Source organism: Sceloporus undulatus, chromosome 3, assembly GCF_019175285.1.
Source record: "Sceloporus undulatus isolate JIND9_A2432 ecotype Alabama chromosome 3, SceUnd_v1.1, whole genome shotgun sequence".
Classification (NCBI taxonomy): domain Eukaryota; kingdom Metazoa; phylum Chordata; class Lepidosauria; order Squamata; family Phrynosomatidae; genus Sceloporus; species Sceloporus undulatus.
In genome coordinates, this window is record NC_056524.1 from 9,029,454 (window position 1) to 9,046,638 (window position 17,185).

Genomic DNA, 17,185 nt, shown 5'->3' on the forward strand with positions numbered 1-17,185 from the left:
CATAAACATGCAAGGTTTTGAAATCTGTAGACTCTGTCTCAGATAAAATGTTACCAAAGACAGGCTAGAATGAGGACTGAGGGAAGGCAAAGGCTCACTACACAGCAAAGTCATGGTATCTACAAGATCAGTCCTAAGATGGAATGTGGGAAACAGGAGGTACAGGATGCAAAACTGAATTATGAAGTGTGGAACATATCACAGCAAGACAGTTATGTGCGTTAAAGATTTCTGTACTATATCTGGTACATCTGTGCCAAAGTGCAAAAGAAACATAGGTAAGCTGCCCCTTCCCAGTGCAAAATTAATAGTTGTCAGTAGAGCCTTATTCGCTATCAGAAACAGCAACAAACACATCTGCCAAAGAGCAAAGGTTGGAAGACAGTTCTCGTTAAAATGCCATCCTGGTGTTTGCCAGTGTCTTGCCAGACCCAATTAAAAATAACAATAAAATAACAATAACCCCAGATTGATTGATGCACACTTTCATGTCAAGAATTCTTTTCTTGAAGCCTTTTTACAAAAAAAGCCAAAGACATTGCCTTAAATTTCATTACCTATTTTTTTTAAAAAAAATCCACCCCCTACTGAAGATCCTCTATTGATCTCAGAGGGTTTGGCTGCTTCTGTCCTTCCAATCATGTACCCAAATGTAAAGTTTACCTGCATCATTTCCCACCACGTCTAGATTTATTCATATCTGGAAGGCAGTCTTAACAGTGCCATTTAATAGTCTGGCATGTCCACAGGTATTCTACTATTACACTTGTTTCCTGTTAGGAAATAAGAGCATTCCTTTATTACTACAGTCACACCTCAAGTGACTATTCAGAGCAACCATTCCCCTTTATAAACACAATGGGCACATTTCATGTTTCAAGCCCACTTTGTTTAGAGTACCACCTCTGGGGATACAAAGAAAACCCTGGAACACAAAGATCACAACTACCTTGCAATATTCTGTTCCAGGTTTTCACCTAGACTCCATGCCTGGGCCAGAACAAACATGCAGCACTTGTCCATGTACTGATAGACCCATGAACTAATGGGAAATGTGCATACCATATAGTCTATCCCATTCAAGTGGGTGATTGTATAATTAGTGAACTAACATTACAAGCAAATTGTCCAACTCATATGGCAAGTGGATTTAGGAACTGGCGTCACTAGGGTTGGCATCATGCATTGTGGCAACCCATGGTGTCACCTCCCCACTGATCTCCTCACATCCCACACCATACAGATTCCTTAGCAATGTTTTTTTGCACTGATGTTACTCGCAAATAATAATTCCCTATATCACTAAATGTAATGGTGATAGTTGTGACATAAACAATTACCAAAATTAAAACTATACCTTTAAATATCATATGCACCGCCTCAGTGTATCTGCATGTATATAGTTTCACGTAGTCAAAGTGAAAATTTCTCCAGGCTAAATGTCCCCAGTTCCCTCAGTCTCTCCTCATAGGGCATGGTCTTCCTCCTTTGAACATGGTCCAGCTTGTCCACAACCTTTTTGAATTGTGGCGCCCAGAACTGGACACAGTATTCAAGATGAGGCCTGACCAAAGCAGAGTAGGGTGGCACTATTGCTTCCCTTGATCTAGACACTATACTTCTATTGATGCAGGCTAGAATCACATTGGCTTTTTTAGCTGCTACATCACACGGTTGACTCAGGTTCAACTTACTGTATACTAGGACTCCTAGATCCCTTTTACACGTAGTCTTGTTAGCCAGGTGTACCCCATCCTATATCTATGCATTTCATTTTTTCTGCCTAAGTGCAGTACCTTAAATTTCTCCCTGTTGAAGTCCATGTGATGATGGAGAAAAGTGCTGAGGATTCCACGGAGAGCCAAAAACTCAAAGAATTGGGTCCTTGAAGAAATCAAGTGAGCTCTCCTAGAAAGCCAAGATGACCAATCTGAGGCGGTCATGCTTTGGCCGCATCATGAGAAAGCATGACTCATTAGAAAAGGCAATAATGCTAGGAAAAGTAGATGGCAGAAAACGGAAAGGAAGGCCACATGCTAAATGGATGGATTCAATCAGAGAGATCATGGGCATGAATTTGTAGGACCTGAGCAGAGCAGTGGAGGATAGGGGCTCCTAGAGATATTGCCACAGGGTCGCCATCAGTCAGAGGCAGATATCAACAAAAAAGGCATCCAGTGCCTAAAGTAATATAGAAGGTACATTTACAATGAGTTTTTCAAAAAAGAAGAAGTCTATATACCTAGTATGAACATCTCTCATTGTCTTTGTGCCCAGATCTTCAAGTGGTTTTTAAAACAGCTCTAAGGTATTCCAGCTGCGTTTTGTTATGTGTTTTCCCTTCTCCAACTGACTTTTGTTTCTCCTGTTATTGCACCACCTTTCAAAAGTGTTTTGCTTTTGCTAATGATTCTGTTAATGTGCTATTTCTCTCTAAATACACATTGCTTTCATTGTTCATGGCTTCTTTATGGGGTTCATTGCTCATTATCTGTTTGGTTTTGCATATTTGCATTTTCTGTCTGTCTATCAAATAAGTTATCTATATATTTAACTATTGTCTGTCAATCAAATGAGTGAATGATTTTTGTACATGCAATATGTTTAATTATATTGATCTTTATTCTACTTTGCCTGCTTAGTTACAAATGTTTACCAAAGTAATGTCTCTTTGCCTAAACCTACTTTTAACAGCCTGCAGCCACACCAAGAGATGGAAGTCTATTCTGCTGGTGATCAGGGCACAGCAGGATAATGTTTCCATCTCCTCTTGCTAGTAAGTGAGGCTGCAACAAGGAATTAGGACAGGAATTCTGTTTCTGACTGACACAGCCTGGATTGCTGATGGGACGGGGAAGAAATGTCATCTTGCTGTATCCTGAACACCAGCAAAATAGATCTCCATCTTTCAGTGTGGCTGCTGCCTGTTAAAAGTAGGATAACGGAATCATAGTTGGAAGAGATCCCAAGGGCCATCCAATCCAACCCCATTCTGCCATACAGGAATGCACAACCAAAGCACTCCTGACAGATGGCCATCCAGATTCTGTTTAAAGACCTCCAACGGAGACTCCACCACTCTCTGAGGGAGTGTCTTCCACTGTTGAACAGCTCTTACCATCAGGAAGTTCTTCTTAATGTTTAGTTGGAATCTCTTTTCCTGTAGCTTGAATGTATTGCTGCCCTAATCTCTACAGCAGCAGAAAGCAAGCTTGCTCCTTCTTCCATATTCCATCCTTTCAAACATTTAAATGTGGCTATCATGGTCGTAGTGCCATGATTGTGTCTACGAGGTGTAACTGATTACAGAGCAGTTATAGATCCATAACCACAATACAGAATCAGTACATAGAGAGATCATGTAGCACCTTTGAGACTAACTCAAAGAAAGAAGTTGGCAACGTGAGCTTTCATAGACTTCAGTCTACTTCCTCAGCTTTTGGGAAAACATCTGAGGAAGTAGACTAAAGTATACGAAAGCTCATGCTGCCATCTTCTTTCTTTCAGTTAGTCTAAAAGGTGCTACAAGGTCTCTCTACATACTGATTCTACAGACTAACATGGCTATATCTTTGAATTCCGCAGTACAGAATGACAGTCTTGATTTATGTATTTCTTAGCATGTGTTTGCTTAGGTTTCCCCTAGGGTTGCCATAAGTCAGGAGCTCCAAACTGGGACAAATGTAGGACAAAATTTTCAAATGTAGGACACATTTTTTGTGTCCTACATTTGAATAGGAGCCTCGCTGAGGGGAGGCTTTCCCTCCCGGCCTGGGCTCTGGAGTTGCTGCGGTAGCGGCGGCTGCAGAGCCCAAGCGGGCTGGGAATCCTCCCTTCAGGGAGGCTTTCCCTCCCGGCCTGGGCTTTGGAGTCGCTGCGGCGGCAGCGGAGCCCAAGCGGGCAGGGAATCCTCCCCTCAGCCTGGGGGCGGGGGAAATCCTGGGGGCGGGGCCAAACCGGGGCGGGACTGTGCGGACCCGCCCCAAACCGGGAAAGTCCCGCCCCTGGCGGGATATGGCAACCCTAGTTTCCCCTCTCCTTTTCAGTTGTTGCCTTTATTTTGTGTTGCATGGATATGTTTTTATTGCTCATGAAACCATAGAATTGGAAGTAGTAGTAGCTAGTCATTCAGTGGCACATTGATACCATTTTGGACTTGTACAATACACATCCACATGCAGTGGTGCTGCACACACACCTTGTCTTCCACAGCCTTGACTGTGGTTGTTCTGTGCTGGACAAAGATGCTCATCCACTTCCATAGGGCAATGTATGCATGCATAAGGAACCAAGAATATAATTGTTGCATAACAAAAGCATGTTCTTTTTGGAACAGAGATCTTCCACCACTACCCCAGTTGGTCTGACATTAAAAAGGAAAGAGGTCATGAAGAGAAGCTCATCCAGGAAGGAGATTATGAGTGACAGCTTCACAGTGCTTCTTTGAATCCCATGACAACTGTATACTGAAAATGTTGCTTTATATGCTCTCGCTAAGCACTGGTCCTCTTTCAAAATTAATCTTATTGATCTGGGGGAATTAAACATCTGACTGCAACAAGCCGCTGGTCTGTGGTACCAAATACATCCTCTTCAATTACTCTAATGCCTGCAACTAAACACATCAGGGGAATCCAAAAGGAGTGGCAATCGATGGCATAGTTCTTGCTAATCAAAAAAGACTACCTGGAAAATTATAACCCCTGAGATGAGCCTGCCCAAGTGCTAAGATCCTCTAGGGAAGACTTTCTCTCAGATCCACCACCATCACAGGCACATTTGGTGAGCCCATGGGACAGAGCCTTCCTGGTGACTGCTCCCAGGTTGTTAGAACTGCGTCCCATGTGAGGCTAGGTTGGTCTCTTTCTGTACTCTCTTCACTAGCATGCACCCAGGCCTCTGACTGTGAACTGGCTGTTGCAAATGGTCTTTCAGCTGGGTGGTGCTGTATTTTTAATCATCATTAGGATGCCTTATCTGCTTTTTAAATTCTTTTAAATTAGAATTTTAACATGATTGTTCATTGCACTATTTTAAACTTTGTACCACAACTTGCTTTAACCTTGCCAACATTTGACAAAAGATGACAAAAAGTGAGGAGGGAAGAACAAGCTAAGAGAAGCTGCAGCAGTTTGCTTTTGCCTAAGCATACTGGGAAGGACATGTTTCTGGTCCTCTTTTCCTCCTTATTGAAATATTGAGTGCAAACTACTTTTGCACTTTGGATTCAGTTTACAGCAACAGAAGTAAGCCAGGAAGGAGGAAACTAGAAATTTTAAAAGCAGTTGAAAAAGTATTATGACAGAGGAATAATTGGGTCTGTCTTTGCCAAATTGAGAAAGTTGAAGAGTATGACTTTTTTATTTATATTGTAATCTGCCTTACGTCTCATCTTGAGACAAAGGTAGGATACAAATTTAGTTTGACATTGGAAGCCTTTAAAAAGGCATTGAAAACTTATCTCTTCCGGGTAGCATATCCTCCCTATTTGCTACAGGGAAACCAGTCCCTAATGGATCAAATTTTCATCTGATGACCGATTGTTGTTATATATGTTTTTAATTGCTAATTGTATTCTTAGTATGTATATTAGATTGTACTATGACATGGATCATAGAGTTTTTAATGACTGTAAACCGCTTTGATCTGCAGGAAAAGCGGTATAAAAATAAAGTTTTATTATTTATTTATTATTAAATTAAAAATTCCCAAAATGTCAACCCTGTGAGCATTGATTCCACTATATCACTGTCCACAACAGAGCAGAAGGAAGATGCATGAGTGAGCACCTGATAATGTGTTATTCCATCCACACTGTTTAGCAAGATAACACTCTCATAACTCTAAGTATCCATTACTCCATAAAAAGGAGAGTGAGCTTGATAATGTCATGTTTATATTGTCATGTCAAAATGTCATATTCTTTCAAAGGAAGTAACAGCACCACTCTGTTCTGCTTTGTCTAGTTTTGGGCAGCCCAAATGAAGAGGGATATGGAGATGTTGTAGCATGTCCAGAGAAGGGCAACTAAAATGGTGAAAGGTCTGAAAACCATGCCCTATGAGGTGCAGCTTAGGGAGCTGGGTATGTTTAGCCTGGAGAAGAGAAGGTTAGTGGGTGACATTATCCTTTGTTTAAATATTTGAAGGAATGTCATACTGAGGATGAAGCAAGCTTCTTTTCTGCTGCTCCGGAGACTAGGACATGGGGAAATGCATTTAAACTACAGGAAAAGAGATTGCACCTATTGACAGTGGAACATGCTGCCTTGGAGTGTGGTAAAATCTCCTTCTTTGGAAGTTTTTCAAGCAAAGGCTGGACTGTCAACTCTCAGGAGTGCTTTGGCTGTGTATTCCTCTATGGTAGGGGGTTGGTCTGGATGGTCCTTGGGGGCCTCTTCCAACTCTATGAATCAATGTACTTGTATCTTCATTATTGAGGGGAAGGAATTAATTGCAAGTAGCATGTTATTTGTAACCAGTTATTTCCAGATTCCTATAGCATTCAGGTCTGGGCTTTTTCAATTTGGACAGCATCTCCTTATTTTCGTACTGTGGCAGACAGTAGAAGTGAGCATTGGCTGACATGCAGAACTTCCTTTAAGAAACATGTGGACAGAGTTTATAATCCAAAGGATCTAGGCTTCTAAGATCTTCAATGCACTGAGCATATTTAGATGCCAAGGGAAGCCATCTATGAGTGGCTGCTCAAAATCTGTGAGCTTCTTTATGCCAAAGTTTGGTGGACCCACTAGTGGCACAAGAAGTCAAGTATAGCTAAGTATGGTGGCCCTTGATGGACTTGATAAACCTTTTGCTTTTGCCAGTTGGCTGATAAAGCATAAATCAGAGGTGAGGAAAGTATGGCACTCTAGATAATGTGATACTACAGTTCCCTGAGAAATGACAGACTTGGGGGTGGGTAAGCTGAAATGTAGGCATGAAAAACATCTCCCCATCAGGTGTGTTTTTCAACATTTTTGGTGCTTTTTAGCATTTTGGGACTTTTTTCATTTTTTGTGCACAAAACATTGTGTTAAGGACAAAGTAGAAGGGACACACCAGGGGTTTTGCAAAAAATGTTGTGGATATTTTTTCATGAAAGACAATGACTGGCATGCTGTTAGTCTGTTACAGGGTTGTCAGTTAGACATTCAAACTTGTAACAGTTTCCTATTCAGAATTAAGATTATGGTACCATGCAAACCCACTGGGTGTCCTTGGGCACGTTCTCAACCTCAGAGAATGGTAAAGGCAACCCCCCTCTGAAGAAACTTGCGAAGAAAACCCTGTGACGGGATTGCCTTAGGGTCGCCATAAGTTGAAGTGACTTGAAGGCACACAACAACTACAACAACCATTGTCACAATTGTAAATGCCTTTAAAACCAAGCCAAAAATCAATCCAGCTGTACTGAAGGATGCATGCTGCAGTGCTTGTGAGCAGGGTGCTGAAGGATGACACTTCCAGCCTCCTCCTGGTAGTGAGTGGTAGTGTGATGCCAGAAGCAGAGGTTCCCTGTTGCAACTCCTCAGCACACTGTAGCTCACTTGCAGGAGGGGCTAGACGTGTTATCCTTCGGTTCTCTGCTCACTAGCTGTGATGAATGGGGACCCCTCATTCAACTGAGAACTCTCCCAGACAACAAAAGGTTAATGGTTGGGGACGGGAGGTCCATGCTAATGAGGGTTTACATCACATTCTAAGGATTGCATCACAGCTGATGAAATGTCAACTGATTAATCAGTTGAGCAGAACCGGGAGTTTCGAGAATCTTCCAAACAGAGGTTTTAAAAAGCCTTTTTGGACCTTGCGGTTTTGAGTCTTTCCTTTCTTTGCCTCAGGCTGTTTGCCTGAGATAGATGACCCAGACGCTGGGTCAAGCTGGGCACTGGAGCCCAGGCACCCAGCATCCAGAAACATCAAGGATTACAAATCCCATCGGATTGTGAGTAGTTTAGGAATTTGTGCTAGCTAGTGGCGTTAGCTCTTTTTGATGGTTTATTTGGCTTGGCTGAAATGGCTGTAAATTCTGTAACTTACATAAAGCTTTTCTTTTAAAAGTACCTTCTTCTTACACTCCTACTACACATGCCTTGACTCAGCTACATTTAAGTGTACATTTAAGTTAGCAAGGGAAGGAACTCTATAGCTCACTTAGCAAGTCCTGGTTCATGCTAAGACAAGTCATTGTAATTCACCAGGTGGTGGCAGCTTGGATAAATAATCTCAAGGAGTCCCATTCAGCTGAGCAGGAGTGGGAAGGGGATCCAGAAGACTGGGATTAATGATCTTCTGTGTGCAAGGGAGCCAGAACCCAGTTGCATCGGGGGCTCTGAACTACAGGAGATCATCACACTAGCATTTGTAGAACGCTCTCCCTTGGGGCAGCTGGCTAAATTTTAAGGTACAATTTGGGGCAGGAGTCAGATGGGGAGACTGATTGTAGTCATGACATTGTTGCTGCATGTTTGCAGCAGTATCTTAGCCAAATTGTTTTGTGCAAAAGGCCCTTTGAAAAAGTCCTGAAATGCAAAGAGAGAGAGAGAGAGAGAGAGAGAGAGAGAATCTATCAACAGTTGATATGTTTTTCTAGCAGGACATTTCTTCAACGGGATGTCTAATGTCTCAAAGACAAGAACATTTTGACAATATTCTTTACAATCTTACATGGGAATGGCAGTCCGACAAGATATACGGCTGCCTGAAGGGTTTTCATTATGTACACCAGTAGTAGTTTGCCAGCAAAAGTGCACATTAAAAAGGGTAAAAAAGAAGAAGATTAAATAACCAGTAGAAATAACCGGGAAAGGGCTATTTCACCCTGGAGGAGACCATTCTCTAGCACTGAAAGGTGCTAGAATATATCAAAAGCAACCGAATTCATACACGTAAACATGTACCTGAGCAGCACATAATTTTGTCAACTACAGAGAAAGGGAGGAAAAATCACCCATGTATGATACTACAATAGATTCTTTCGTTACTTAAAGCCTTCTTGACTTACTAAACAGATTAATCCCTTCTGTTTTCTCATGGTTCCCCATGAACACTGAATTCTTTTTTTAATGGATAATACATAGGCAGCTGCTTGCATTATGCATGGATGCTTAAAAGGGTTACTGCTGTACTGTCAAATTACAACCTCAGCAACCAGAATTTCAAGCTATTTTATAACCGCTCAGGAGCAATCCAAGTCAAACATGTGTAATTGACCTTTGCAATTTTCCCCCCAATCCTCCCCCACAAAAAACCTTCCTTTCCTAGCCAGCTTTCAGCAACATGTCACTATTTACCAACTCCATCTTCTGCAAAGAATTGATGATGCTACATAGCAGCAGGGATGCAAGGTACTTGAAACTCTTGGGTTTATACACAAATGATTATGTAATGCTGCAGGCGCCGTGCCAGACGGCCCAACAACTGGACTATTTATCATTTGTTAGCAACAGGCGCATTCATCGGCTCCAATATCAGCACCATCCTACAGCACTGTCAAAGCCCTTGTTGATTCCAAATGCACCACCAGAACATTTTATTAAATGAGATGAATAATACTAAGGACAAAGGTTGTTCGGCTTCAGCTAAGAGGACTCAATTATTTATGGATTCCTCTGTCATTAAGACATCTCTTGTTTGGCAGATCCATTACTGATTTCACTCCTTTAGCACACTATGTCAACTGTTGGTGCAATGGTGTTGGCTTGTATTTCCCTGTAGTTTTAGGTATGCTGAATTGAACACTCAACTATTAGGCCATGGGAAAACCTGGTTTACCATCAGAGTTTCTAGATCTGAAGGGAAGATGGGCTGTCTACACAACCGGCACCAACAATGGGCCAATATCAGCAAGATACTTCTCTCCCTCTCTTCCAATGGCTTGTGGGGGCAATGGCTAGCATACTTAGTGACAGTGTGCTGTACTTATGGTATTGTTGTGCTAATGTATGCTTGTGCAATCAATCTGCATGTCTGAAAAAAGAGTGGTGCGAGAGGAACAATGCAAACTTGAAAGTGAAAGTGCCATGATAGAAAGTTGGAAGTTCCAGGCAATGGTATCCCTGCCCCTGGTGTCACCTGGTGAAGGAGGCGCATTGCTGGGGTATGTGTGTAGTGGCCAAAAGGGAACACTTGGGCCCCAACCTCTCTGTGTAGGCTGAACCCCCTGCACCGCCTAGTAACACCGCTGGTTCCAGGAAAGAGATCTGAGGCTTATCCTCCTGCCAACAATTCTCTTCCTGCTCCTGCACAAGTGTATACTCCATACACCCAGTGGATTCTCTGAAGTTTCTGTCTTGGTCTGGAGGAAAAGGGGACTCTTTTTACTCCAGAGAATCACCTGGAGTGCACATTGGGTCTGTGTTTCACCCGTTTTGGCCCCATGTATCATCTAAATAGGTCAATGTGGGACCAGGGCAGGAATGTTCCTCTGTATGGACATCATCTTAGTGAGTGGCACTCTGTGACTGATGACAACTCGATCACATTGTGTCTGTAGCATTCACTGGCTAGGCTAAGGAAGGCTGGTACTGATTGGCTGGACTCATGTGGTGACAATGGAATGTCACTCAACAGTTTTTAATGGACTCAAGAGTTTTTAATCCAACCTCTGCGAAGGAAGCCTCATTGGTCTGCTTGGATGGGAATAAAACCTTTTGATGGGATAGTTAAGAGATTAGTAAGAGATACTGTAACTTAGAGAAGCCAAGGGATGGGGATGGCTCAGGATGAAGAAAGGGTGACAAATGAGTAAATGACTGAAAAGAGGAATCTAAAGGAAAGATGCAAGTGGAGGTACACATGAGCAAATGCACCTGTGTGCACAAACACATCTTTCACATGGATAACTGAATAGCGAAAGAAAACCTAGCCTATTTCTAAATCATTCCCTGGGATGATGCCAGCCACAGATGCAGGCAAAATGTCAGGAACATGGCCACATGGCCCCCCCCCCCCCCCCAAAAAAAAACCCCTATGGATGCCAGCCGTGAAAGCCTTCAACTTCATGTTAATAACAATTAAATATTTTGCCCATAAAGTCAACTCTCAAGAACATTCTCAAGAATACTTGTGATTCCCTCCCTAATGATGCACTATACCAGAGATTAAAGATAATAATATTGCAAATATCACATAACCCAGGAATGCAGACCTTATTAGAACTAACCCAAGAAGTTTCTCAGTTCTTGTGCAGATGTGAAAGTACAAATGCCTAACAACTAGAGTGGAAAGTTAAATCTAGATGGGGCACGACAAAATAGATATATCTGTAAGGGAACATCTTCAATTCCCCCCCCCCATCCCCATACAATTTTCAGTATAAAAATATGTATGATTTCAATTTTGTCAGCAGTTTTTTTTAACTGAAGAGCATTATGAATGACCACTCGTACATGACACCAATGTGCAGCCTTATATCCCATGCTTACTACTGCTTCACTTTTCTTCCTCCTTCCCCCATAACTGTCAACATTTTTCGGTCCTATAAAGTGTCTTTCCTGCCTGCCTGCCTTCCTTCTGCAATGTTTCCATATGGATTTGTATAGCCCTCACTCTGACTGATGACATTATAATGCTAACCAGCCACACAACTAGTTAGGAATGAGGGCAAGTGAGTGCTATACAGTGGGCCCTTCACATTCACTGGGGTTAGGGGAAAAGGATCCCTGTGAAAGTGGAAAAACCACAAATTAAATGATGATGATGATGATGATGATGATGATGATGATGATGATGATGATAATAATAATAATAATAATAATTTACCTGGGAGAACATATCTCTAGGTCCTTCAGTTCAACTCTATGGTCAACATCCACTGGAATATGACCACAGAATTGCGCTGGAAGACCTACAAATGCCTGGTGAACTGTTTTCTCTGGGAATCTCTAGATTCCTGGCATGACTCTATGGTCAACTTCCAGTAGAGTCACACTGGAGGACCTAGAGATTCCTAGATCAAACATATCAATCAAATCCATGACAATCAAATCTTCAAAATTCAAAGGCACAAATGTGGGGGGGTCGACTGGATAAAGCCATACACAAATATTGCAGAAGGCAGGCAGGCAGGCAAGAAGGAAGGATAGTGTTTTAAAGACATTTGTTGGCACTGCATAGTCAAATTTCAGATATGCTGTACATTTCATTAAAGTTCAGGTAGTTTCAAAAATGAATGCTCAGGTGGCTCCATGACTGTTGACACTGATCTGCACTCATGCACCATATCCTGCTCACTGACGTGTGGAGAATTTGCTGTTTTCCTCCAGGAGCTCAGAATACAGCAAAGTTCCTGGAGGTCTCTGTCACACATTCTGAAAGAAGCTCCCTCAAACTCTCCATGGTTCAGTCGAAAGGTAGTACTGAGAGGTAGTGATTGGAGAAACCCTTGTTTTTCTCCTTGGTCAGAGAAACCTTGGGAGAATTTTTTTAAAAATATTCTTCCCACAATCTCTCTTTCAAATGGTGATTTCTTCTCTCCCTTCGCAGCCAGCGAAATATTTTTCACAGATTTCTCTGAATGACAATAAAAGACAAGGCGAATAATTATGCTAATTACTTTGCATTTCAAACTCAATACCATCTCAAAAGGAAGTTTGGCAGAGGTTTTAAACAACATTCCTTGCTAAAAACCCTGAAGGCACACACACAAAAGGGGAAAAAAGCCCAGCCTCAACAAGAAATGCAGAAGGGACCCTCAAGGACCATCCAGTCCAACCTCCTTCTGCTATGAGGAATACATGGGATCAACTCTGCACCTCTCCCAGGCTGATGCCAAGGTCTAATAATAATAATAATAATAATAAATAATAAAATAGGCAAGGAGAGTGCAGAATATCCACACACACACTTATAGTGTTACTGCCAAAAGTGTGGAAGCCGTAGTTATAATGTGTACATACACAGCGTCGGTATGTGTGGGTATGTGGGTGTATGTGTGTGTATGTGTGTGTAAACACACCACAAACTGTGGAGCAGCTGAAAGTGTAATGCTGCATGTATAATGCTTGCACACACATCTTTGTGTGTGTATATATATAATATATACACATACAATACATATACACACACGCATACACAACACCACACACACACACACACAAACTGTGGGAGCAGCTGAAAGTTTAATAATGCTGCATGTATGTGCTTACACACACTTCTTTGTGTGTTTTGTATATATATACATCACATATACATCCCATCACTATCCATATACCCCCCCATATAATATATCTACACCTCACACAAACTGGGAGGTGCTGAAGTTTAATACTGCAGTGTTTGCGTACACACAATCTTTGTGTGTTTGTATATATTTCATACCATACATACATATACATATCACACACACGCATTATAATAGATATATATAATATAATATACACACTCACACAAACTGTGGAGCTGCGGAAAGTTAATGCGGCATGTTATGCTTACACACACTTCTTGTGTGTTTGTATATATATATATATACATACATCATACATACATACATATACAATACACACACGCATAATATATATATAACACACACACACACACACACACACACACACAGCACCACACTGTGGAGCCTGCTGAAAGTTTAATGTCTGCATGTATATGCTTACACACACATCTTTGTGTGTTTTGTATATATATAATATACATACATATATACATACATACATATACATATACATATACATAGACAACACACGCATATATATATATACACACACACACACACACACACACACACCACACACCACAACGTGGGAGCTGCTGAAAGTGTAATGCTGCATTATATGCTTACACACACAATTTGTGTGTTTGTATGTATATATATATATATATATATATATATACTACACCCACACACACCACACACACACATATACACACACACACACAACACACACAACACACACAGACAAACTGTGGAGCGGCGTGAAAGTGTAATGCTGCGTGTATATGCTTACACACACGGCTGAGAGAGTGTGTCTGGCCAAGGTGGGCATCCAAACCCTGACCTCCCTTTCTTCATGCCTCTTGGGTTTTTGTGTGTTGTGACTTTGGAGGACTCTCCTGGCATGCAAGGCTTGTTGGGGGTGGCCAGTGTCTCCATTCGAGGCTGTGAAGTGGGTCTTGGCCAAGGTGGGCATCCAAACTGCTGACCTCCTTTCCCCATGACCTCTTGGAAACATGGCTGTTTTTGTGTGTTGTGACTTTGGAGGACTCTCCTGGCATGCAGGCTTGTTGGGGGTGGCCAGTGTCTCCTTCGAGGCTGTGAGAGTGTGTCTTGGCCAAGGTGGGCATCCAAACTCTGACTCCCCTTCCCCATGACCTCTTAGAAACATGACTGTTTTTGTGTGTGTGACTTGGAGGACTCCTGACATGCAAGGCTTGTTGGGGGGCAGGGCCTCCCTTCGAGGCTGAGAGAGTGGTCTTGGCCAAGGTGGGCATCCAAACCTGGCTCCCATTCCCAGACCTCTTGGAAACATGCTGTTTTTTGTGTGTTGTGACTTTGAGGACTCTCCTGGCATGCAAGGCTGTTGGGGGGCAGTACCTCCCTTCGAGGCTGTGAGAGTGTCTGGCCAAGGTGGGCATCCAAACTCTGACCTCCCTTTCTCCCATGGACCTCTTAAACATGACTGTTTGTGGTGTTGTGACTTTGGAGGACTCTCCTGGCATGCAGGCTTGTTGGGGGCAGTACCCTCCTTCGAGGCTGAAAAACTCCAAAACCAAATACATCGTCCTCATTTTGGGTAAGGGATATTATTATATTATTGCAGACCTTCACACCATGGAGAGATCAGAGAGAGAGGGGTCATGCTGCCTCTGAGGCTGAGAGAATGTGACCCTCACAAAAGAATGTGGGGAATGAGGAGTCTGAACTTTTCCCTGCCATTCGCTCTCCTTTGTCTCTTGTCCCTAGACTGCAAGCCTGAGAGGGAAATATCAGAATTTGTAAGCTGCCTGATAGCCTTTTGGCTGAAGAAGAGCTGGGCATAAATTATTATTATTATTATTATTATTTTATTATTATTATTATTAGCAAGGAGAGTGCAGAATTTCCAGGAATGAAGAGTGTGACTTACCCAATGTCACACGTGGGATTTACAGGGCTGAGCTGGGATCCTCCCAGTTCACCATAGAATTCACTGGCTGACCTTGGGCAAGTCACATCCTCTCAGCTTCAACTCCAACTCCTAGTATTTCCTTCATGGTAGGTTTTATTCATGGCAGAATTCTTGCCACACACTACTCTGCTCCTAATGAGGATTCCTGCGTGCTTATTAGACTGCAGTTCCCAGCAGTCGTGGGCTATCAGAGCAGCTTACATATTGTTAGACATTTCCCTGCCCTCTCTCTCTGCACTTCTCCCATGGTTATGCTAAGAGGTCATGCAATCATAATAAAAATAATGGGGCACATTCTCTCAGCCTCAGAGGCAGGACATGACAAACCTCTCTCTCCAGCTCTCTCAAGGTGATGCTGCTAAGGCAAACCTACATTTATTTTGCATTGTGTGTGTGTGTGTGGGTGTTGTGTGTGTGTGTGGTTTTGAATTTCTTGGGCCTTGGAGAACCAATCAATGTCTCCACTGCAAGGTAATCTCCAGATCATAGTGATGTAACTGTATTTCATCAAAGTGATTAGTCATTTTATCATCAAAATACCTGTCTTAATCCAAAAAACTGTGGCCAAGACCTTTCCTACTAAGTTTGAGATTTCAAGTTCTTCTGTTCGGTGAGAATTTGAATGTCAGAGCATGGCATAAAGGGCAGAAGCCTCACCTTTTGTTATCTTTTTGTTTTCAAAGCAAAGCTGCTGTGATTAAGCAAGTGGAGCAAATCACCGTACAAAAGAAATAGCCTTCAGGATGAATGTAGCTTTTCTTACACAAAATATGCAAATAGTGCTATCGAGAGTCAGAGGAAGGATTCTCTCTCCCCTCATTTCGAAATGACTAACCATCAAGATTCTTACTCATTGATCGAGAATTACTCAGAATTCTCTCTCTAACATGTTATAGAAATTGTCGAAATTGGCATTTTCTCCTAATTTTCGAATTTTGGAGAATATTCTTTACATCCCTACTGAGAGGCTGGTCATAGAATCATAGAGTCATAGGAGATTATCGCACTGCTTTCTGACAACGTTCCGTATCATCACTCCGTGATGAGAACATTCCTGGAACGGATATTACCGCATTAGTAATCAAACGTGATCAGAACGTGATCAAAAGGCAGTTTCACGTCCGCACTGTGATTCCTTTTTCTTGAAACCGTTCTCAGAACGGTTGCTGTATCGTTTTGTGGGCTGTGTTCTGATGACGTCGCCACTCAGTGGTTGGACGGCTTGGAGAGGCGCGGCTCCCAGGAAAGAGGGAAAAGGGAGGCTTGGCTTACTGAAATCCCTCACCTCCCTTCCCCATAGGAACAATCCAAAAACGGAGGTTAAAAAAGAGCAGTGAGCCTATGGGTCTTCCTCTGGGGAGGCAGAGATGCTTGGCTATGGGGATGTCCTGCCATCTCTCTTCTCTGCCCTTCCTCCTTCCCCATAGGAATCAATCCAAAAACGAATTTAAAAAGAGCAGTGAGCCCTATGGGTCTTCCTCTGGGGAGGCAGAGGAGTGGCTATGGGGATGTCCTGCCATCTCTCTCCTTCCCTCTTTCCCCATAGGAATCAATCCAAAACGGAGGTTAAAATCTCTCCCAGATGCAGAGCCAAAGGGCTCGCCTCTGCTCCTTTTAACCAGTTTTGGATTGATTTCTATGGGGAAGGGAGGTGGGGGGGATTTCAGTAGCCTAGGGGCTCTGGCCGGGAGAGTGCTTCTCAGCTCACTGAGAAGTCTTCCCTCCGAAGATTCTCTTGGAGGAAGGAGGCAAGCGCCCCCCCCCCCCATCTTGTCTTCCTTCGAAGGGAGTCGCAGGATTCCTTGGAGGGAAGGAAGGCAAGCGCCCCCCCCCCCCATCTTGTCTTCCCTCCGAAGGGAGTCCGAGATTCTCTTGGGAGGAAGGAACAGCCCCGGTAAAACGTTGGGGCTTCATATGCGGGCATAGTTTGAAGAAAATAGGATAAAACCTATGTAACTTGATGGGGCCAAGGGCAGAGTCCCCTCCTTGGCAGCCTGGGCTTAAGGGAGCTCCACGGAGGTCTCTTCAAGCGAGGGAAAGGGAGGGACTGGACCAAGGGCAGAG

At 42.9% G+C, this 17,185-nt stretch overlaps 1 protein-coding gene and 1 long non-coding RNA gene across 12 annotated transcripts in view; one reads left to right on the plus strand and one right to left on the minus strand.

Moving 5' to 3' along the window:
* TENM4 (teneurin transmembrane protein 4) overlaps window positions 1-17,185 on the minus strand; it is an 840,211-nt gene that overhangs the window by 657,187 nt on the left and 165,839 nt on the right. The gene's annotated exons all lie outside the window — the stretch shown is intronic.
* LOC121924748 overlaps window positions 7,878-17,185 on the plus strand; it is a 127,657-nt gene continuing 118,349 nt past the window's right edge. The window contains exon 1 of the long non-coding RNA XR_006102706.1: window positions 7,878-7,947. This is a non-coding gene — a long non-coding RNA (uncharacterized LOC121924748). The remainder of the gene's footprint in view (window positions 7,948-17,185) is intronic.